The sequence below is a fragment of the Muntiacus reevesi genome, chromosome 13 (assembly GCF_963930625.1).
Source record: "Muntiacus reevesi chromosome 13, mMunRee1.1, whole genome shotgun sequence".
Lineage (NCBI taxonomy): Eukaryota > Metazoa > Chordata > Mammalia > Artiodactyla > Cervidae > Muntiacus > Muntiacus reevesi.
In genome coordinates, this window is record NC_089261.1 from 11,924,183 (window position 1) to 11,943,087 (window position 18,905).

An 18,905-nucleotide genomic window follows, 5' to 3' on the forward strand; every position below is an offset into this window, starting at 1 on the left:
AATTAGTTAAAACCAGTGACAGAACCATAGGTGTTTCTTTCCCATGGACTTTGAACCTAGAGGGGGTGGAATCTTGATAATGTTGGAAATGATGCATGAGTCAAGGATAAAGCCAAGTAACAAAGACAGATTCTCAAGATTAGAAAGAAACGTTAAGAGTCCTGATGACCTGGTTTTGGTTCCTGAATCAACTTTACCTGAACACAATACCAGTACATTAAATGAAAAAAAAATTCTATTATTTTTCTTAAACCAGTTTGAGTAGGGTTTTCTGTTGTTTACAAACCAAAGAAGGCCTCATTGATTCAGAAAGATAACTTCTCTCCTGGGATGATGGTTTCTTTCCCTACAATAGTTTGTTGTGAAGCCAGACCTTTGCCCAATAATTCAGTAAATGAAAACACATAGATACATAAAGCAGACCTGCTATGGAAGAGGAAAACTGAAGTACCCTGCTTTTCCTTTCAGTTCATCTTCACAGGGAGAAATCTTGATGTGACTTTACTTTCAACTGCAGGCAAGATCCTCTTGAAGGTTGGGTGCTGGGTATAGATCTTCCTTCTTTTCCAAAAGCAGAATTTTTCTTCTCTGCTGGTAACATAAAATTGGAAGTGGCAAATCATGGGAGCAGGGAAATTTAGCACCAGCTTCCATCTGTTCCCAAGTCACCAGACTTGTGGAAGACCCTGCTCCCACATCTGTGGGGCAAAATTGGCAGATCCCAACTTTTAACTTCGTGTTTTCATAACTTCTTGAACTCCCTTTTTAAGCTTCTATTTTTTTTTTAATTTGTCCGTATGGCAGGAGTAATATCTACTGATGATCATGCATGAGCATTATGAATGCCTTGAACTTGTGTGCAAAATTTTGGGAGTAAAAAGTTTCATATAAGAATTTTTTCTAGAATTTCCCTGGTAGTCCAGTAGTTAAGACTCTGCCCTGTCTCTGCAGGGAGCACAGGTTCAATCCCTAGTCAGGGAACTAAGATCCTATGTGCCACAAAAAGTAATTTTTTTTTCTAGCAGTCATAACTTTGATTAGGAAACCAAAGTGTTCTGAGACCCATAAAATCTTAAGACCCAGTGCCTTTTAGGTGGTTATTAACTATTAGACTGTTCCCAGGATTTAACCTTAAAAGAATTCCCCACCTACTTTGGATGGAGCAGAGGAACACACTGCAACCCCAGGTATTGACTAGCTGCATTAATAGAGTCGGGGGTGGGGGCCAGTGAACTGCTCAGTTTATGATAACTTGTAATTCAGTTGGCTGTGGTCTCTTAAAAGTTGAAAGACTTCCCTTTCAATTGCAATTCTGATGCTCACATCCTGTGTGAATGTGGGCGTGTTTTTTAGCTTTTCTGTGCATCATGGGTTGAATTGTGTCTCCCCTTGCCTCCCACACTCATATATTGAAGTCCTAACCCCTAATACCTCAGAATGGGACCTTATCTGGAAATAGGGTCATTGAAGATGTCATAAATTAAGATTAGGTCACACTGGAGTAGGATGGGTCCCTTATTCAATTTGGCTAATGTCCTTATAGAAAGGTAAAATTTAGATCCACATACACACACACATACATATGAACATAAAGACAGACTGGAGTGATACAGCAGAGACCGAGAAACACCAAAGATTGCTGGCAAACCACCAGAAGTTAGTGGGAGGACACAGGACAGATTCTCCCTTCTGGCCCTTAAAAGGAACCAATCTTGCTGACACCTTGATCTTGGATGTGTAGCCTCCAGGACTGTGAGACAATAAATCCCTATTGTTGTAAGGCCCCCACCTGTGGTGCCTTAGTATGGCAGCCCTAGGAAGCTGATACATTGGGTGAAGCAGACACGAAGATACATGATTGGATTTGCTGTCCAGCTGCAGAGAATGTGGCCAGCAGATGGTCTGTCCTTCAGGGTCCACCTCAGCTGCAGAGCCGCCTTGCCTGAGGGCATGTCTTTCCTTGGGTAGTCAGCATTCAGTGTCTGAGCCAGGTGGGGGCATAAACACCTGGCCATTTCAGCCCAATACAGAGTGACTCCCATGGATAGTATTTATCCCAGAACTCCCCAGGGGGCTGGCCGAGGCTTTGTCCCACCAGCATTGAAACTGACAATTCTCTCTGTCCAGTCTTGCTTCCCTCCTCCTCCTTTGACAAGTTTGATCCCTAGTAAACATCATGAACTCCAAACTCTATTTCAATGTGTGCTTTTGGAGACCTCGACTTGTGACATGGGGATTCAGTTTTCCCATCTGCAAGCCCTGAAAACCCCTGGCATGGCCCTTTGCTGATGTTGGTGGAAGCTGAATCTCTGTGCATTCCCTGTGTGCATGAGTGAGCTCAGTTACTCAGTCGTGTCCAACTCTTTGAGACCCCACGATAGGCCATCAGACTCCTCTGTCCATTGGATTTTCCAGGTAAGAGTACTGGAGTGGGTTGCCATTTCCTCCTCCAGGGAATCTTCCTGACCCAGGGACTGAACCTGTGTCTCTTGCATTGGCAGGCAAATTCTTTACCTCTGAGCCACGTAGGAAGCCCCATTCCCTTCCCTATGCCATCTGAGAAGGAAGTGAGAACCATGAAAAGGTCTTCCAACCCCAGCTGAAGAATTTAGCAGAGAATGAAGTTGGCTGTTTGTTCTGGGGCTGGTTTACTGGGCATCCAGGGTCTCCAATCAATGCATTTACCAGGTCCTGTAGGCTGCTACCCCCACCCTCTGCCCTCTGGTGATAGGCTGAACGACGATGGCTTGGAGTGCATTTCTATGAAATCCTTTGCGATTTCCTACAAGAAAATAGATGAGAGCTTTCCTGGTGGTCTAGTGGTTAAGAATCCACCTACCAATTCAGGGGACGTGGGTTCAGTCCCTGGTCAGGGAAGATCTCACATGCCGAGGAGCAACTAAACCCATGTGCCACATCTGTTGAACCAGTGATCTTGAGCCCCTGAGACATAACTGCTGAAGCCCACTTGCTTGCTTAGAGTCCTTGCTCTGCAAGAAGAGAAGTCAGCACAATGAGAAGCCCATGCACTGTAGCAAAGAGTAGCCCCCGATCACTGCAGCTAGAGAAGGGGTGAGGACCCTGCACAGCCAAAAATAAATAGATACATCTTAAAAAAAAAAAAGAAAATAGATGGGCAGGGTTTCAGAGTGATCCTGGGCTGTCATTAATCATTTGTAAGAATTCTGTGTTGAAGCTGGCTATATTTTGAGATGTTTAAATATTGAGGATGGAGAAGAGTGAGGTGTTCTTCACTTAGGGGGAAGGGAAGTTCTAAGTTCTCCAGGTTCATTTCATTTTATGGCGTACATGTATAGGAGAGAGAGAGGGAGAGAAGAGGTGGTGGGGAGAGAATGATAGAGGAAGTAAGAGAGAGGGAGAAATTTCAGAGAGAGAGGAATCTGTTAATACATACATGTGCAAGTTTCCATCACTGTCTTTTTGAAGGTTCAAGGGAGGGACTTTCAGTCATCAGAGTCAGGTAGTAACAGTCACTTTATTCATCCCCCAATGCATGATGAAAACTGCCAGTCAAGTACAAAATACATGACCTATTATTTAGCATTTTAGCTTCAATAAATGTCCAGCTCTCTATTCCTATTAAATTTAAAGGAAATGCCTGTCTTCTAAAAGCTTAATTACCTGTGGATGCGTTTCTGAGACTTCATAGCAAACGGTGAATCAGGGCAAGATTTCTTAATTTCCTTTCTTCACATCTCTGCTCTGTTGAAGGGGCTCTCGACAGCCTCCTGGCTTCTGCCCATTGGTGTGGTTTGTGTGACCTCTCCCTCCTCATGTGTGCATGTACATGCTCCCTAGCTCAGTTGTGTCTGACTCTTTGTAACTCCGTGGACTGCAGCCCGCCAGGCTCCTCTGTCCATGGAATTTTCCAGGCAAGAATACTGGGGGTTGTCATTTCCTTCTCCAGGGGATCTTCCCAACCCAGCAATCGAACCCGCGTCTCCTGCATTGGCAGGTGGATTTTTTACAACTGAGTCATCAGGGAAGCCCTCTCCCTCCTCTTCCTCTTAATTTAACAGTTTCAGATGGAGGTATCATGTCATACCCTTTTGGGAGATTTCTCCCTTGAAGGTTTTCTAATGAAGTCTTCTAGAAAAAAAATGACATTTCATTATGGAGAAAGGTTTTCTTTTGGTTCCAAAGACAGTAAATATTTCAATCAAATTGGTGCGTCCCTTATACTTTTTTCTCTCTCATTCTCTTGCCCAGTGAGACAGTGGGGGGAAAAAATCCATAAAGAAGCTACATATTTTGTGTGTTTACTTGATTGCTTTGACAGGTTTCCAGTGGACTGTGAAAAGTCTCAAGTTCATTTCTTGGGTTCAGGCTTGAATCAGATAAATAGATTTGATTAAACATCCTTTTAAACTTGTTATCAGCTTGGCAGGGACTCCTTTCAAAATGACCTTTTATGTTACCTGATTGGCATTCTTGGGTCAAGGCGGGTCCCTCTGAGGCTCCTCCAGGGACACTCAAGGGAAGACGCGAGTCTGGGGAGTTAGGCGCTTGCCTGTGATGCTCGCCTTGGCTTACTTGTGAGATTGGGACGCGCCTTTGAGACTCAGCTTGGAGGTGGAGGATGGCAACCTTCATTTCCAAAGATGTAGCTCCTCAGGTTTTGAAGTCCCACACACTGGGGCTTGCACCTCAGCTCTCTTTTTGCTGGAGGTGTGACCCTTGTGAGCCTTGGATTTCTCGTCTGCAACATGGAGGGGGATGCATAATTCTTGCCCCTAGGGTGGCAGTGAGAATGCAGTGAGTTCATGCAAGTGCATGCTCTTAGCCCCGTTAAGTGGAATTGAGCTGGCAGGATGTTTATTAAGGAGACCTCTCGGGATCAACACCAGTGAAAACGAGGGGATGGGAGCAGGAAAGAGCAGAGGGAGAGGTTGGAGCTGCAAGGACGGCCCATTGTTTGCTCCAGCTGAGCCCACAGTGTGCTCTAGAGCTAGAATGGCCAATGGGTCTGTGTCCTGAACATCCATCAGTCACTTGTGTGGGCCAGCCTGGGGTGTCGGTGACCTCAGGCGAGGTGGCTCTTCAGCTAGGGTGTCACATCCTTCCTTGTAGGGGAGCCAGGGGGTGCATCCCTCGTCCACCATAGCTCTCAGTGCAGGCTGGCTCCTCTTGTTATTACTGGGTCTGGGCTAAAAACAATTCCTTTTGAATGTTTTTCACTTTTGTAAGATGCAGAGGAGTGTCCTGAACACCATGTTACAGTCATCAATTAGTCACTTATGGAACAAATATGTATTGAGTGACTCCTGCCATGTGCCAGGCACCGTGCTGGGTGCTGGGTCCCGTCCACTGGCTTGCACATGCATTTCACATTAGAGATGAAGGTCTTATGTTTTGCAGAGTTAATTCACATGATGGGTAGACCAGGATGACTCCATGCTACAAGGAAGGAAACACACACGCTCTGTATTTTAGAAAAATAATCATTTAGTTTGGCTGCTCCAGGTCTTAGTTGCAGTATTCAGGATCTCTGATCTTTACTGTGGCATGTGGGATCTAGTTCCCTGACCAGAGATCGAACCTGCATCCCCTGCATTGCAAGGTGGATTTTTAACCTCTGGACCACCAGGGAAGTCGTAAGGAAACACACTCTTAACACTTGCACACACACACACACACACACAGACACACAGAGGTACACACAGATACAGCATCTAGAGTTGTTCTGAGGTATTTCAGTAGGTCCTCCAAGAAGTAGACACTGAGACAGAGCTACAGGTGCAAGAGGTTTATTGGGAGGTTGATGCCAGTGAAAGACGAAGGGGAAAGGAGGCAGAATGGGCAAGGAGAGACTTCAGGCCATCATGCAGATCTGCTCAAGTCTTGGCCAATCCAGTGGGGGGCCCTGGAGTAAAGATTGCCTGTTAGAAGAACCCTATGTTGGACAGAAATGGCTAGGCTGTGGCACCCCTGCCATGCTTGTTGTTGTCTGGGGCTGCCTGAGAAGGTGGCCTTGCCTTGAATGCTGCAGTTGATCCTGAAGGTTCTTAGAGCTAAAGGAAATTCTTTCTTGAAGGAAAATCTCCAAGGCTGCCATGGGAGGTTTGCATGCGTGTGTACTCAGTTGCTTAGTCGTATCTGACTCTTTGCAACGCCATGGACTGCAGCTCACCAGGGTCCTCTGTCCATGGGATTTCCCCAGCAAGAATACTGGAATGGGTTGCCATTTCCTCCTCCAGGTCATCTTCCTGATCCAGGGATTGAACTCTTGTCTCCTGCATTGGCAGGCAGATTCTTTTTACCACTGAGTCACCTAGGAAGCCCCATATGAGACTTAGAGGAGGGCATGCATGCACATAGCAGGTATGGCAAACATGTAAATGGACCTTGAGAATTTTTCCTCCCCTTCCGCCTTTTTCTTTTGTGGTTTTGGATCTTGTAGCAAGAAATAGGGGAGTATGAAAGGTCATGCAGCATTAGGTGACTCAGTAACCATGATATTATTACTATACAATCTGCTGGGTGTTTCTTACATGCCAACCACTGTACTAAGCAATTTACATGCATGGTTTCCATGAATCCCTGCACAATCCTTTGAATTAGAGAATTTACTATTCCCACTCTATAGATGAGGAACACGAGACCCACAGGAGAGGTCACTTGTCTTGTCCAAGTCATACGGTGAATGAGTCCACCACGCTCCTGAAATGGAAACTCTAGTGTTTGTGACCCTGACTGCCACAGAGCAAAGATAAAGGCCTTGGGAAGATCACTCAAGGAAAAAACAAGATCTGAGAGCATGGTATTGATTCTATGGGCTCATGGCAAAGATGGCAAGTGGCCGATTTGCTGGGAGGTTAGGGGGTGTCTCTGTGACTCCTGGGAGGAGATGAAGCTTTGCCTTTTCACTGTGACCCTAAAACCACATTGCAGACAAGGTCGATAGAAAGGAAGGGAGAAGACATGGAGAGTGTTGAGGACAATACCTTAGGGACTTCTTTGTGTGTCTGTGTGAGCCTCTAAGGAGAGCTCAAATTAGACTGCCTTCCCCCTCATTAAGGGAGCAGGAAACAAAGTCTCTTCCAAATAAAAATGGCTGGAAATGCCAGAGGGCAGGGGTTGGAACTCTGTTGTACTCTTTCCTGTTTGAGTCAGGATTTCCCGGGCAGGGCCAGCAGTGACACTGAGGCCTGTGGCGTTTGAATGTGTGCCTGGCAGAGTCTGGGATGGAGAACACCACTCTGCAGTCAGCTCTGCCAAAGATCAGATGCCTAGATGTAGGTTAACTGGGGGCTGGGCAGAGAAGGTGTGGGCAGCCAGACTGATTTCATGGCCTCTTACCCCTGGCTTTGCTCATCTTCCCTTAATTTTTCATATAAGATTATCGTTCAGTAATGATACTGTCCACCCTGTTCAAGTACTGTAAATGGCTCCCCATTGCTAATAGGATGAAATTCAGACTACTTAGTTGGGTCCTTTGGGATCCAACCCTACTCTACTTTATTACTCATACTGAGCTGTCCCCGTTCTCTGAACAGGCCTTGCCCTTTAGTTTCCTCCTTGCTTTTGGATAGGCTGTTTTCTCTGCCTAGAAGGCCTTTTCCCCTCCTTTTCACTTCATAAACTCCTACACATCCTTCAAAACCCATCTTAAATTCACCTTGACTTTGACTCATTTAACCTATGGTTTTCCAACCTTAGCACATTTTAGGATGGACATTTCTTTGTTATGAGGGCTATCCTGGGCATTGTAGGGTGTCGAGCAGCTTCCCTGGCCTCTACCAAGATTCCCTGGCTTGTAGATGCATCGCTGTCATCTCTGCCTTCATTGTCACATGACCTTCCTCCTCGTGAGCATCACTGTGTGTGTCCTCTTCTTCTTATAAGGACACCAGTCATTGGGCTTAGGGCCACTCTAAACCAATATAATGTCATCCTAACTCATTACATATACCAAGACTCTGTTTCTAAATAATGTCACATTCAGAAGCTCTAGGTGGACATTCATTTGGCAGAGGGGAGTGCTATTCAATATGGTACAGAGAGTAAGCATTTTTGAGATTGTTTTGAGTAGCCCTGATTTACATGATACCCCCCTTCTGCCTTGACAGCGCAGGTGTGGAGGAAGTGAAGAGGGTCCCCCTGGAAGGTGAGTGGTGTTCACATTTGGGGAGCCACCGTATCTCTAGCCCAATCAGAAACAGCAGGTGACTCACTGGATGGCCGTATGCAGAACAAATGAAGCCCATCCAGTCATAGCAGAGCAGCTCAGGCAACTTCATGCTGAATGTCCCCACCTTATACATTTCATTGTTTTAATGGTACCTTGCATTTCCCTGATCCCTTCTAATGCAAAGGCTCACAGCAGATCTACCGGGGTCTGGGAGTTGGCTTTGTTTGCTTTAGGTATTTGGCTTTCTCTTTACTTTCTAGCAGATAATTTTCTAAGGAAAGCAAAGGAAGGTCACAGCGTGAGGTAAATGCACTCATTAAGGAGAAGCCAGAATAAACAGAGTTTACGGCATCCCTAGGTATTCTTTTCTGGGAGCAGGTCGTATAACTGTTATTCAGCTTGAGTAAGTTTACTTGATAGCAGAGGGGTCTCTGAGAAAATGCCCAGGACAGCTCTGTAGATGTGACTGAGAAACTCATTTTTCTTTTCTGCCGATCTTGTCTCCTCATGAGAGCCCACTGCCTATAAATAAAATGATAATCCTGTGAATAGGTTACATACTATTGATGGTAGCAGTGGTGTAATTAGGTCCATTTTTGGAATACCTGCTGTGAACCAGGTGCGTTGTAAATCAGTTTTGTGAGGGGTATATTTCTATCACCTGTGTACCAGAGGAGGAGACTGAGGCTAAAGGGAGGGTAAAAATATTTGTCTAAAGTCACACAAGGAGCTGTTCTCTGAGCCAGGCTTGGGACTCAGTCCTCTGGGCAACCCCCCTTTTGCCTACAGGGAGCTTTGCCTAGAATCTAGAAGGGTTATCTGAGCCTCTTCAGTGTCTGTCGGGAACCACAGGTGCTATACGGAAGAAATTTACATTTGGCCTCTGTGTTCTCCCATGAAAGGACCTATGATTTACTGGGATGGTGCAGACCTGTGTCATATTCTGGCTAAGGCTCTTCCTAGCTCCCCTGGGACTGGGAGCATATCCTGTTACCAAAAGGCGTGTGGTGGGTCCGGCTACTTGCTGCTCGAAAGTCAATAAACAGGCCAGGTTGGAAGAAAGGAAAATTTGCTTTATTTCAGATACTGGCAACTGTGGAGGAGAGGGCGGCAGATGCCTGTTCAAAGGCTGACTGCCTCACCGCCCGCCCCCCCCCCCCCCCCAGCCCAAGCAGGGAGGTGAGAGCTTTTATAGACAGAAGTGGGAGAGGGGCTACATGCAGAAACAGCACAGCCATCTCTAATAGTCGTCTTCACATTGGTCATCAGTGGTCTGACCAGCATCATCTTGGTGGCTTTAGGTATAGTTAATCTTCAGTTCCAGGGTCCATTTGCTTCCATTTCTTCGTGGCCAGTTCTCAGAATCGTGGCAGCTCATGTCTGGTCATCTGTAGTTACCTTCTTCACCCTGGTGTCTTAGTATCTATGACAGCTCACAGGATATGGCTCAGATTATTATCTACAGCCCTTGAGAAACAACCAAAGGTCTCTGACTGTGCTTTGTTGTTGTTCAGTCGCTCAGTTGTGTCCCACTCTGCGACCCCATGGACTGCAGCATGCCAGGCTTCCCTGTCCTTCACCATCTCCTGGAGCCTGCTCAAACTCATGTCCATTGAGTTGGTGATGCCATCCAACCATCTCGTCTTCTGTCGTCCCCTTCTCCTCCTGCCTTCAATCTTTCCCAGCATCAGGGTCTTTGCCAATGAGTCGGCTCATTGCATCAGGTGGCCAGAGTATTGGAGCTTCACCTCGAGCATCAGTCCTTCCAATGAATTTTCAACGTTTATTATGCTCGATAGTATGTTATTATTATTTAGTTCCCTTTGACTATTTTCCTTTGTTTCTGCGTTTCTCACTTCTCTGATTAAACTTATTCTTTGACTAAAGTTTTCCACAGACAGAAGGCAGATAGAGGACATGGTGGGACAAGGACCATAGAGTCCTGCTCTGTTTCAATCCCTCTGGGCTGCATAACTCAGACTTCTTTGTTGGCTGGCTTCCTGCCAGGTCTGGCCAGTGAGAGGCATTGGCCTTACACTAAAATGTGGGAAAAGGGAGGAAACCAGGGTATTTCTGCTCCGTCTTCTCTGCTCCCTTCAAGGCTCCAGCTTCCACCAGGTGAACCTATTCCCAGACTCCCTCCATCCTGCAGCCTAGGTGTAGGTTTTCTTTCTGCTATCACTAATCTCTGGGTAGCTTCACCATCCTTGCTCCCTCTTCACCCATGTGATCAATTCCCTGTATTAAATTCTCTCTGTTGTAAATACTTCAAAACTTGGAAAATCCTGCCTTAGCTGCTTAAGTGATTTCACTTGTCTGAGCCTTGGTTTCCTGATCTGTAAAAGGGAATAACAGTAGTACCCATCACCTGATGTGTTTGTGAGGACTAAATGAGATAATTTTAGTTAAACCTTTGGTTCAGTTTCTGGCATATAATAATGGTGTTTCCAGGTTGGAGACTCTAGGCATGAGTTCCAGCAATTGAAGCACAGTTAATTCTATAGTTAGCCACAAAGAATTATTCTGCTTTACTTTTCTGAAAAGCATTGGTTCTGGGTATGCCCATTAATGAATGTCACCAGAAAAATGTGTTCCAGTGACAAAGACTTGGCGTTTATTCTGATGTCTTTGCCCCTCTATTTTTCTTCCCTTTTCAGCTTCAAAGAGGGGACAAGCCAGCAGCTTTTCTCACCATTATAGCCAGGTGGATGGAGAGAAAATGCTGAACTTCCAGAATTTCTTGGGGCTTCTGAAAGCCTGCATGTCATCATGAAACATAAGCTCATCTCATAAATACGTCTTTCATAGAAGCTTCAGTTACTGATGCCAAGTGTCAACATATCAGATTGTAGGCTAATTTTAGCCTTCTCACCGACTGTCTCTGTCTCACAGACATGTAATTAACACCCCGGTTCAGCAGAGATTCAGACACATCTCTACTCTGCATTATGATTGGGAGGCCTTGACCATTAGTGCTCAAGTTCAAAGTCTGAATGTGCCACCTGCATATACCATTTGGATGTCACCTGTTCCTCCACACTTTTGGGATCGCTTGTCCCTTCAAAATCAGAATAAAAATGATCCAAACACTCATCCTATGTATTGTGAGAAGTTCATTGCCTTTTTGGATATATCTGAGGATTCTCAGAGCGCTTTTGTATTCTTTATCATTTCTTATTTGGAATTCTAGATGGGGGTTATTATCAGTGTGGTGGATAGGGAGGGGGTCATTATCCCTCCAGGTCTGAAGGAGAAAGTCTGGTTCTTTGTTGGGTAAATATTGCTCCTGACGTCACGGTGCTGTGAGGACCAAGGGAGTTATGAGATGGCATGATGCACAGGTATTAGTTTCTAATGGCTACTGTAACAAATTATCATAAACTCAATGGCTTGAAACAAGGAGTATTTATTATCTTAGAGTCATGCAGGCTAGAAGTCCAAAATGGATCTCCTGGGGCTAAAATCAAGGTGTTGGCAGGAAACTCTAGGGGAGAATTCCTTTCCTTGTCTTTTTCAGCTTCTACCCATATTCCTTGCATCATAGCCCATGCCAGCAGTGGTCTCTCTCCAACCCCTTGCTTCTGTCATCTCCTCTCTGGCTTCTTCTGGAATCAAATCTGTCTCTGCCTCCCACTTGTAATTATGCTCAGAGCTCACCCAGACAATCCAGGATGAAGATGCAGGTTTGAGGACTGGTAGGATTTCATGGGGAGATGTGGGTGAGATTTCCTTCTGGTTTCCCTTCATCTCCACTTTCTAGTAATGACACACACGTGCTTTCACGCTCAATCTTTGGTCCTGATTATCTTTGAAGCCTAAAACTATTAAGCTCAAGTGGCTTCACCAGGTTCAGTCGGACTCACCAAAATTTTAATGAACACCTACTATGGGCAAAACCAGCGTTAGCCACTGTGGGAGATTCAGAGATTTTCCTCATTTGTAAAGAAAAAGGATTAGACTACGGCACTAACATCTCTGTCTTTTCCTTGGTATTTAGAATCATCCTTCTTTCCTTAGAGGGCATTTCCTAGTGAGACCCTCATTTGGAGGAAAGCGAGTCTGAAAGACTGAGGATCTCCTCCAACCCAGAGACATGTAACTTGAGAGCTGCCTCTAATGTCCTTATGCACCAGAGACTGTGCTCAGGCCTTGAAGTTGGTCACCTCATCAAATCTTTGCAAAAATCCTGTGGAGACAGGCACCACCAGCAGCCTCATTTTGTTTTTGGCTGAGCTACTAGGCATGTGGGATCTTAGTTCCCCAACCAGGGATCGAACCTGTGACACCTACATTGGAAGTCTGGAGTCTTAAACATTTAGTCTCATTTTAGAGATGGGGAAACTTGAACCTCAGAGAGTCAGGTGGCTTGCCCAAGGTCACACAGCCAGGGTATAATAGACCTGGGATTTGAACACAGTTGCTCCAACCCCTAAAACCAGCCCTTACCCTTTGCTTTGATGTTCAGATCCTTCTAGGTTTTTTTGTTTTTTTTTTTTTTAACCACTAAATAACTCTGTGTGTATCCATTCCAGGAAAAAGAATGCTCTCTTAGGTAACCACAATTCAGTTTTCAAAATCAGGAAATTTAACATCTCTGTAACATTGTTATCGAATCCACATCCACTTTCAGATTTTGTCAACTCTCTCAGCAATATATTTTCATCCTCTGTCCAGAATCCAATCTAGGTTTCTGCATGGCATTGAGTTGTCATGTCTTTTGAGCCTTCCCTGTCCTGGAACAACTGTTCAGTCTTTCTCCATTTCTTGACCTTGATACCTTCGAAGCATTCAAGCCCGTTATTTTGTAGTGTTCCTCAATTTGGGATTCCCTGGTGCTTCACTGTGGTCAGAGCTAGGCTGTGTACTTTCGGCAGGGATAATGCAGATGTGATGCTGAATTCTCAGTACATCATAAGAGGAAGTGCATACTGTTGACTTGTCCTACTCCTGGTGAGGGTCACCTTGATCACTTGATTTATATGGCCAACAGGTTTCTCCACTGAAGGCTGCTATCTTCCTCTTTGTGATTAATAAGGAAATTGTGGGGAGATACTTTGGATTATGTATATAAATCTCTCTTGCTACTCATTAATGTTGGGCTTCCTTAGTAACTCAGCTGGTAAAGAATCTGCCTGTAATGCAGGAGACCTTGGTTCGATTTCTGGGTTGGAAAGATCCCCTGGAGGAGGGAATACCTACCCACTCCAGTATCCTGGCCTAGAGAATTCCATGGACCGTATAGTCCACGGGGTCGCAAAGAGTCAGACATAACTGAACGACTTTCACTTCACTTCACTCATCAATGTTTACCTTTTAGTTTTAGCATCCACTGAGGGTTTTCTGAAGGGCTTCCCTGTTGGCTCAGATGGTAAAGAATCTGCCTGCAAGGAGACCTGGGTTCAATCCCTGGATTAGGAAGATCCCCTGAAGGAGGAAATGACAACCCACTCTAATATTCTTGCCTGGAGAATTCTGTGGACAGAAGAGCCTGGTGGGCTATAGTCCATGGGATCATACAGAGTTAGACATGACTGAGTATTTCACTTTTCTCTTCTAACTCCATCATTCCCTTTACATTTCTTTGTTGCATTCTCCGATAAGGAGGAGCTTCCTTTCTCCACATTTATTAATTTGTTCACATTTGCTTTATTGACAGGGGCTCATGGAGTCACCCGTCTTTATGAATTTGATCTCCTGACCGGTTGTTTCCACAAATGTGCTGTCACTTCCTCATTTGTTCCTATTATCAACTCACCTCCTGTTTCATCCTTGGAAAATCCCAAGTCCTCCCACTGTCTAGAAATAGTCAGCTTTAGCTAGAAAGGAGCAAATTCCCAGACTTCCACCCTAAGAAGGAGGAGGGAGAGGAGTAAATGCTTGGGGATTTTACGGAACCACCGTCAAGCCCCAGGGGAAGCCTGGGTTGGTTCCAGAATGTCTAGGAGCCAGGCTGCTCACACAGGTTCTCCCCCAGCCCGACACTGCCACTCAGCCTGCACTGTGGGGGTGAGGACTGGTGAGGGGGTTGGCCACCCAACTTGCTGATTTCCTGGTGGTGGCCACCTGTATATGCCAGGTTCTCCTTGCTCTGTGTTTGTGGAACGTGTGGGTGCCTCTACAAGAGACATAAAAATTTATGGGCTTCCCCGGGGAAGTTCAGCAAAGCCATTTTAGACCCATCCTGCTGGGTTTCTCTTCATAAAGATTTAATCCAGGTGAGGTTAAGTCCCCTTGTATCCTGTTCTTCCTTGCTTTCTTGCCATAGCACTCATTATGTCTTTAGCACCATTTCCTTCCTTCTTCCTCCCTCCATTCTTCTTTCCTTCCTCTATCCTTCCTCCCACTCCTTTCCTTTTTTCTTTTTTTTTTAACAAGTCACTGCTGTTGAACATGTATTATGTGCTCATCTGTGAATAAGACAGACACATCTCTCTCAAGCTCTCAAAGCATCCATTAAACAATTTCACAATTAAATATAGGATCACAAACCTCGGTAAGTCCTACCACAGGATGTCAGAGTAGGAAAGTACTCATTTTACAGATGAAGAAAGTGAGGCACAGCCTCCACTGCTGCCTGGAGTCAAGGAGGGTCTAGAACTCAAGTCTTGTGATGGGTCCCCAACCCAAGCCCCAGTCTGTGCATTACAAACTTCACCCCTGGCTCTGTCCCAGCCCATCATAGGCTTGCTCTCTGGCTAATTAATGATGCTTTTCTCACCTGGGAGAAATCTCTGGAAGTTGTAGGAGATCAAATATTTACCTTCTCAACAAAGCAAGGTAAACAAGTCAATGTGGACGCCTGTCTCCCTTGTCACAGGAAGGCCTGAGAGGGTGTGGGATCGGGTAGGTGGCTCTGAGGTGCCTGTCACATTGGCCCTGTCAGATGTCTCTCTGTCTCTGAGAGTTTCTCCGCCTTGCTCTGTCTCCCTCTCTGTGTGTCTGCCAGTTTCTTTTTCTGTCTCTCTGGGTGTCTCTCAGTCTCAAGTCTCTGTCTCTGGTCTTACCACTCATCCCCCCCAGCTTCTTGCTCTGTTACAGTCTTGCCCAGTTACTGGCGTGCATGCGTGCTAAGTCACGTCAGTTGTTTCCGACTCTGTGCGACCTCATGGACTGTAGGTCGCCAGGCTCCTCTGTCCATGGAGTTCTCCAGGCAAGAATACTGGAGTGGGTTGCCATTCCTTTCTCCAGGGGATCTTCCCGACCCAGGGATCGAACCTGTGTCTCTCAAGTCTCCTGCACTGGCAGGTGGGTTCTTTACCACTAGCACCGCCTGGGAAGCCCTGAAACTCCCCCAAAGTGCCACGTTCTCCCACTGTCATGGCTGTTGCATGACGTGTCTTTCTTCTTCCCAGGAGCACTGATATCTGTGTTCTCTTCCCAGATTTCTGCCTACCTTGTTTGTCCTTCAGGTCTGAGTTTAAATGCCACCTTATACTTTGAAGGGCCTAAACTCCATGAGGATAGGGATTTTTGAGTCTTTCCTTCATTGCTGTATCCCTCACAGCTCCTAAACAAGATTTTTATATAATGACTTATTAACTGATTTCGTTAATTGCATCCAGAACAGTGCCTGGTGCATAGCAAGTGCTCAGGAAGTATTCGCTGGGTGAACGAGCATGTGAATAAACGGGAGGCCCCCCCGATTGCCTCCTCACATCCTGGTCTGTGCTCCCCCAGCCTCTGATGCTGTTGCTGTCATAGTCTTTATTATAATTGCTTAGTGCATTGGTTGGGCGGCTGAAACAAGATCTTAGCTGTTCAGCGGGGACATGTCTAGGTCAATAAATGGTCCTCACCATTGGTCACAGACCCATTGACCTGGGTGGACGGTGGCTCTGCCATCCTCAATACCTGGCAGCAGGAATCAAATAGCAAAGAAATGCACACCTGCCATGTGTCATAAATTACCCCTTGGCAGTGACACAAATGGCTTCTGCTCACATTCTTATTGGTCAGCATTCTGATGTGTGGCTCCATCTGTCTGCAAAAGACACTAGGAAAACTTTAGTCTGGCGTGTGACCTGGAAGATGGTGGGGAGGAGAACAGGTTTGGTGGATAGCTGACAGCCATGGCTACATCTGGTTACCTGTTTGAATGCCTCACTGGGCTCTAAGCCCTGTGAAGACGAGGAATATGTTTGTCCTGGTCATCCTTGTGTCCCTAGTAGCTAACCCACAGCCTGGCTCATTGTAGGCCAGCTGTTCCAAACTTTCCTGCACACTGGAATCAAACTGATATTTTGGGAGATGATATGTTTTGTTTGACTTGTATGGAGATTAAATATTTTAAATTAAATTAAATAATTAAATTAAATAAAATATTTAAATATTTTATTTAAGAAATTATGCCAATTACTAAGATTTAAAAGCTGGAAGATATCATGCAACACCATTTCATATCATACTTTGGACTTTTGGTCTCTCTTTAAAAATGTAGATGATCTGTCAGTGCTGGGATGGTTGAGATGCTCAAGGGCTCTCATATTTGTCTCAGTCTCCACCACTTCCTGAGGTTCACCTCCCACCTTCTCTGCCCATTTGTTGCCTACATGGAGATTAAAGACATTTGCATTCGATACTATTGGTCTAAGTAACTGTGTGTTATTGCAAGAATTCTAGTTCATCCCAGAATTAGTCTCCTCTGAGGAGTGAAAGAGAGAATGATGTGTTTTCAAGGTCATTCTAGGCCAGGCATTCTTTCTGCCTCTGCCTTCAATCCATTTGATCGAACAGCCTGCAGCCCTGCCTTCTGGGGACAGAAATATGTTTTGTCTGTTTCATCAGTGCTCGGAGGTGTGGGCAGAGGGCTTAATGGGACAAGCACTGAGCTGGGCGTTGGGATGTTTTTAACTCTGTACTAACTCACTCAGTAATCTTAGAGATTTCATTTTCCTGGCCTTCAGTTCTCTCATCTGTAAAAGGAGGCAGTTGAATTCAATCATCTTTTAATTCCTTTCCTACTCTTAGGCTGAGAAATTGGGCCCCATTTAAAAGAGTCTAAAGGTTTTTCCTCTTTGAAAAAGACCATTTCTGAGCTAGAAATCTGCTTAGTTTATGGCTCATTCCCTAAAAGGAAGCTGCTTACATATCTTTTTCTGATAGAAATCAGCCATTTGCCAAGGCTGCATCCAGCCATGCAAAGCTATATGGCAATTAATTATAAATAAATGATTGTCGTGCAAATCCCATTAACAGGTGCAAAAGAGGGGATTACATGTTTTGGGAGTGAACTTAAAAATTAATGTGTGGCATCTTTTGAAGAAGGGCTTCCTTTTTATCACTCAACGAGACTGATAGTTTGTTTATAGCAAGCGCTCCCGGAAAGAGATATATTAAAAACTCCAATTTACTGTGGGAGGGAGTTCTCACTCTTTTTCCTAAAGGAATGTCGCCAAGGAGTCCAGATGTCTCTATCTGCAGGACAGTCTCCCAATGGGGGGCTTAGTAATACATTCTTGTCTGGTCACTGTTGAGGTAGCTGTGCATGCAAAGTGGTTTCTGATGGAAGGGGGCCTCTTTTCTCCTTCACACTGAAGGTGAAGGAGGTAGCTTAGGGCTAGGTACTGTTCTTTCATCAGCGTGGAGAGCTACCGCATGAATGTTTGTTTTCCATCATAATGCTGCAATTTTATCTTTGCAGAATGTGCTTAAATTAGACACAGACCAAAAGCGATAATGTAGTGGACTTTGCAGTTGCATTAACAGTCATTATTTGGATTCTCCATTCATAGACCCCAAGTCAGGGAGTCAGGTGTTAAGTTTATTTGTAAGAAACCAAGAAATCCTGGGAGGTGAGTGGGGATATGAGAATGAAAGAGAAGGGACCAGAAAGGACCAAGTCACCTGTCAGTTATTACTGTGGGCAACTGGAGCTTAATCCCACTGGAGAACTCTAGGGATTACTGTAGAACATGATGACCCACCTACAAGGGTAAGGGAGCTGGGGTGTTTATACGCCTCTTCTATCATTATCGGTTGTACGTTGCTCCCTGGGGATATTAATTCCCTGATACATCTTGCTGCCATGAGCAAGGATAGACTAGCATGTAGGGTGCACTACAAAGGAGAGCCCAAGAGGAGATGGTGGGGCACAGAGTGCATTCTGCCAACCCCCAAATCAGCCTTCCTTCTCTTGAGAGTGTCCTGATTTTCATTCCACACCTTTTCTCTCTAGCCTTTTGTCTTTCTGTCTTTGTGTGTTAGTTGCTCAGTCGTGTCCAACTCTTTGCAATCCCATGGACTGTAGCCCGCCAGGCTACTCCACCCATGGGATTTTCCAGGCAAGAATACTGGAGTGGGTTGCCATTTCCTTCTCCAGGGGTTGTTCCCAACTTAGGGATTGAACCCAGGTCTCCTACATTGCAGGTAGACTCTTTACCATCTGAGTCACCAGGGAAGAAATCAACCCCCCACTCTGGGATCTAGGAATCCAAATATGTGGCTCAGGCATAAACTCATCATCACCGTCCTACCCACTGGCCACAGTTACTGGTTCAAGATGAGCTTCTGGGGCAGGTCAAGCCACAGAGAAGCCAAGGGATCTGGGAAATCTTTCCTACTCTTCTGAGAGGACTTCCAAAGTCAGGCTTCTCTTTCCTGTCTGGAGTTGGGGAATAAAGCACACAGTCTTGGGAGTTGTCTCAAGATCCTGAAGGAGAGTCAAGTGGAAGATGAAGCCAACACCCTGGACACAAGGGGAAGGAACAAAACCTGAACCTTTGTCTCATCATTGTGCTGCAGAGTCAAGCTGTTC